This window comes from Ziziphus jujuba, chromosome 9 (genome assembly GCF_031755915.1).
Source record: "Ziziphus jujuba cultivar Dongzao chromosome 9, ASM3175591v1".
Taxonomy (NCBI): Eukaryota; Viridiplantae; Streptophyta; class Magnoliopsida; order Rosales; family Rhamnaceae; genus Ziziphus; species Ziziphus jujuba.
The window spans coordinates 5,455,560-5,461,271 of record NC_083387.1 but is presented as its reverse complement, the minus strand read 5'-3'; the positions used below and the strand labels follow the sequence as shown (position 1 = coordinate 5,461,271).

At 38.8% G+C, this 5,712-nt stretch overlaps 1 non-coding gene across 1 annotated transcript; it reads right to left on the bottom strand.

Moving 5' to 3' along the window:
- Window positions 1-338: 338 nt before the first annotated feature.
- On the bottom strand, window positions 339-417 carry TRNAC-ACA (transfer RNA cysteine (anticodon ACA)). Its single transcript has one exon. It is a non-coding gene; the product is annotated as a tRNA-Cys (tRNA).
- Between the last annotated feature and the right edge of the window lie 5,295 nt (window positions 418-5,712).

Genomic DNA, 5,712 nt, shown 5'->3' with positions numbered 1-5,712 from the left:
ATATATTTATATATTTAATATGTATCAAAATATCAAATTTCTAATGAAATATAAAAGTTTTTCATTATAAAACTCTTATATTTTATGGCGGCAAATACATCATATTGAAAAAATAAAGTAATAAGAATGAGAGGTGTTAAGCTTTTTATCATCCTGGCGTCGAGCTATTTTTCCGCAAGACCTCCCCTACAGTATCGTCACCGCAGTAGAGTTTAACCACCAAGTTCGGGATGGATTGATGTGGTTCCTCTACGCCTAGTTGGAAGCTTGGGGTCCGCAATCCCGATCATGATTTTCCTACCCCCAAAGGGAAAGGTCCTTCCTTTTTTGGCTGGTTGTGGGCGAGGAGGGATTCGAACCCCCGACATCGTGGTTTGTAGCCACGTGCTCTAATCCTCTGAGCTACAGGCCCCACCCTGTATCCACTGGATCTGTTCTCAAGAGTACCCTAAAAAAAAGGAACCTTTCCTCTCCCCAGTCGTTTCGGGTTAAGGGCGGTGCTCTAACCAATTGAACTACAATCCCAGGGAAATAACATAATAAAATAAAGTGTACAGTTACCTATTCTTAATGATTTCATTCAAACCCTTTCAATTTAGATTTTCTACAATATTATAGAAATAATAATATATTACATTTCTATATTAAATAGAATATTAATTTTAAATACAGAAGTTCCTATAAAAATGGAAAATGCCCTACCTTTGAGTGCGGTTTGAACTATTGATTTACGTAATTGGAAGTAACCAATTAGAAAAATAAAATATCCATTTTTCTAATTCAAAACTATTGGTCCTACCCCAATTGATAAATGATTGATTAAAAATAGCTATGATATAATATATATTTTATATTATTTACATTATAAATTACATTCCATTATATTATAAAGTTCCAGAAATCCCTTGCTTATGTATCATTAGGAAGTGCATTAACATGAATACGGAAGTAAGAAGAGGTAATACAAAGTGTGTAAACTATAAAACCGAGTCAAAGTGGATTGTCCCACACTAGCACTTCCGCATAATAACTCTACCAAGGGGGATCCTATTATAGGAATAACTTCTGGCACACTTGTTACAACTTTTACTGCCCAATAACCAATTTGGTCATGAGGTAAGGAATAACCAATAATCAACGTCGACTATAACCCCCTATCCTTCCAAGCTAACGATGCGGGTTCGATTCCTGCTACCCGCTTGTGCTTACTTCCTCTTATCTCTATTCAATATTTCTTTCCGAACAACACATACAAAGAGAATCGCCAATAGTTAAGTAATTAGTGAACCTATGAGAGATGTTTAGACTTAGTTTTTTATCTTCTATCTCCCATCTATCTATTTTGGGAATTGCGATAGCCATTCCACCCATTTCCTTGAGATAAACAAGACGTATTCTATCATAACTCGTTCCTACCAAGAAAAAAAGTGCAGCGCCACTAAATCCATACGAGATTATTTGTAAAATGGCTCCATTGAGTCCTGTATCATTTATAGAACCAATTCCTATAATTATGAAACCCATATGAGATACTTGGGTACTATCTTATTCAATGTTTGTTCAATAACTCTTTTACCCGCAAATGCAACATAGGCATTTAGTTCGGCAATAATGATATCTCCCAACATACCAAAACTAGCTGTCACCCCACCCGTAGTAGGAGATGAAATGATTGATATATAGAATAACTTATTATTTGATTGATAATAATATAAAGCAGAAGATATTTTAGCCATTTGCATCAAGCTCAAACTTCCTTCTTGCATATGTGCTCCTCCAGAAGCACACACTAGAATAAGAGGTAACAATTTATTGGTAGCATGTTCGATCAAACGTGTGATTTTCTCATGGAAAGCACTGGGAGGTTGATGCATCATTACCCTGATAATATAACATAATAGATAGTTCCTCTATCTTGCATGATGAAAGTCGAAGAGATAAAGAATAATAAAATAAATAGTACGAAAAAGAAGAAGATAGAATTGAACAACCGTACAGGCATCTTTTGCGCATTGTATACAGCTCTACAATGGAATTCACTTTTACCTTCCCCTTCTTTTTCTCCCTCTCCCAAAGAAAAGGGTAATTAATTACTAGTTAACAAATTTAAAAAACCAAGCCTAAAATTTTTTGTCAAAAAAATGTTGCGGAGACGGGATTTGAACCCATGAATTCAAGGTTATGAGCCTAGCGAGCTACCAAGCTACTCTACCCCTCGATGAGAAGATTGTTTACGGAGAAAAAGTAAGATGGATTCGTATTCATAAACATGAGAATTATATAGGAACAAGAAAAATCTTAGTTTTTTTATCTTCTATCTCCCATCTATCTATTTTATTTAGTTATTCACTAGAGCAATTATGATCTGGAAGTCGATCCGGGGTAAGTGTTCGGATCTATTATGACATAGCCGGGGGGCACTTAACGGACCTTTTTAATATTATAAATTTTTTTTGGGGGGCTTTGAATTGACTCGGGCTTCGGGCCGGGCATACTATATTTAATTTTTCCACCATTAATGATAAATAAAAAGAAAGAAAGAAAAAAGAGTAAGGCCGTTCCATTTCGACAAAAAACCCATGCCCAAATTCTATAGTTTGGGGTCCCCAATCCCGATCATGATTTTCCTACCCCTAAAGGGAAAAGTCCATCCCTTTTTGGCCGGTTGTGGGCGATGAGGGATTTGAACCCTTGGCACCGTGGTTCGTAGCCACGTGCTCTAATCCTCTGAGCCACAGGCCCCACCCCGTCTCCACTGGATCTATTCCTGGGAGTACCCTAAAAAAAAGGAACCTGTCCTCTCCCCAGTCATTTCGGGTTAAGAAGATGTGAAAGCGCCTCTCTCTATATAAGAACGGTGCATTCCGAGGTGAGAAGTGGGAGAGAAGGGATTTCATAATTGGGGTTTTGAATAAGATGACCTTTTCATTTTTCATTTTTATTTTATTTTTTCATATTGAAAAAATAAATTAATAAGAATGAGAGTTGTTAAGCTTTTTATCATCCTGGTGTCGAGCTATTTTTCTGTAGGACCTCTCCTATAGTATCGTCATCGCAGTAGAGTTTAACCACAAAGTTTGAGATGGATTGGTTTGGTTCCTCTACGCCTAGGACACCAGAATATCAAACCATGAATGAAGAAAGGCATGAGAGAAAAGCATATTGGCTAGTGATTGTGAGGCCCCAGTTCTTGACTGGAGGGGACACCAAAGGCCTCTGCCCTTTCATCCCTTGGATAGATAGAGAGGGAGGGCAGAGTGATGTGATTCTGCCCGAGCCCGCTCAACCGATAACTCGCTGGGGTGCTGACTCGACACAGATTAAGACTAGGCCAATCACAAGAGCTCAAATTAAGAGATTTAAGGACAAATTGGGAGTATTTATGTAGGGGGTAATCAATCTCAATAGAGCTTGTCCATACTTGAAGATACAAAGCCTATTCTAAGCATCCAAGTGGTGGAAGCCGATATGGACCCGGGTGACAGTTTTGGTACATTTTTTGAGTCCGGGAAGCATGAAATGGTTCCAATGCTTTATGGGTTCGATACATATGCCTAAGAGGTCATGGAATCAAGCTAAAACAGCCTCAAATGCAATCAAAAAGGGGTTGTACGGACAACATCAACAATTTGGCCAAATTTGCTGTATTGCTTGCTGGCTTTACTGTATTTTATTGTATTAGCCTTGTCTTATTTTTCCAAGCATGGGCAACGTGTGGGACTTCATATTCAGCTTATTTGGCATCCTAAAAAGAATCTAAAAGCTGATTTGAAGCTCAAAGAGGTCAAAGATTGATCAAAGTCAACTTGATCAAAAGGCTAGCATTTTTAGTTTCCTAATTTGATTTTACTTTTTGTTTTAGGAAACTACCATTACTTTTTGGCTTTTATTTATTTATTTTCTGGACAAATAACTTTAGGAAGGTTTTTATTTTATTCTTTCCATTGTAAATTAATTAATTCCTATTTTAATATAAAGGAATTAATTAATCAAACTTAGATTAGGAAAGGAAGTATAGTTTCGGCCAACTAGGTTTCTTTATGTGTGGTGGCTGGTTTTCTTTATGTTCTAGGGTTTTATTTCATGGCTTTGTAGCCTATTTAAAGGCTTAGTTATCAATAACAATACAATTTTGATTTGATTAAGAAAATACTTATGAGATTAATTATCTCTTTGTTCTTTGAGAACACCTAAAACACCATTAGATAATTGGTTGTTTTAACTTGACTTATCAATAGGTTTTCCATCCCCTATTACGGCATCTACATTATACTAAGGGTTCTAACCACAAGTTGGGTAGGGGTTGAGGTCAATTCTATTAGAACTTGAACTTAATTAAGATCCGGGCTAATATAATACGAGTTTAGGAGCAGGTCGTCCTAGGTTCGTATCACAGAGCTTTTGGTTTTTTCATATCGTCAAAGAGTTGAACAATGGTTTTTTCGTGTTGTCAAAGATTTGAACAATGAAAATAGATGGCCAGTGCCTGATCGAATTGATCAGGTCATGTAGGAACAAGGTTCAAGTCTACTGGTCTGTTAGGATGCCTCAGCTGCATATGTCACTGACACCTATCGTAATGATAAACGGCTCGTCTTGCCGTGACCTTCTCTTGAATTCTCAAAACTTCTGTTGCTCCACCCCCGCAGGGGCAGAAAACTTGTCACTATCTTGGCTGTGCTACCGGAAGCTCTGGGGAAGTTAGAATAGGAGAGCACTTATCTTGAGGTGGGCTTACTACTTAGATGCTTTCAGCAGTTATCTGGTGTGGGAGTTAGAGCATTGAGAGGATCTTTCCCTAGTTCGAGAGGACCGGGAAGGACGCACCTCTGGTGTACTAGTTATCATGCCCATGGTAAGCGCTGGGTAGCCAAGTGCGGAGCGGATAACTGATGTGATTAAGGATCCATTAGGGGTGGTGCATGGCTGTCGTCAGCTTGTGCCGTAAGGTGTTGGGTTAAGTCCCGCAACGAGCTCAACCCTCGTGTTTAGTTGCCACTGTTGAGTTTGGAACTCTGAGCAGATTGCCGGTGATAAGCCGGAGGATGATGTCAAGTCATCATGCCCTTTAGCCCTGGGCGACACACGTGCTACAATGGCTGGGACAAAAGGTCGCGATCTCGCGAGGGTGAGCTAACTCCAAAAACCCATCCTCACTTCGGATTGTAGGCTGTAACTCACCTACATGAAGCCAGAATCGCTAGTAATTGCCGGTCAACCATACAGCGGTGAATTTGTTCTCGGGCCTTGTACACACCGCTCGTCACACTATGGGAGCTGGCCATGCCCGAAGTTGTTGCCTTAACAGCAAGGAGAGGGATTACTTGGTGCAAAGAACCAACCAGACTGACCTAGCGGATAAATCAGGAATACAGAAACAAAAACTGCAATTGGACCGGAGAATGCGATTGCATTATAAGGTCGTAATTGAACAGATCGAGCAAGTTCAAATTGACGTAACATGAAACCTATTAGTCCGAAAGCGCCGTGAAGAGCAACAAAAGTCCACAGACCGCCTAATTAACACCAACGAGTAAAATCTCCTTGTGCTTTAGGGCCCCATAATAAATTTGAACTGATTGATTGTCTTCTATTCCAATAAAAGACATTTGTCGGAAATGTTATGATAAAGAAACTATGATATAATAAAATTATTTGATATCAACATACTCATGAAAGTCTTTGAGTACTCCGGGATTCATTCAATATTAA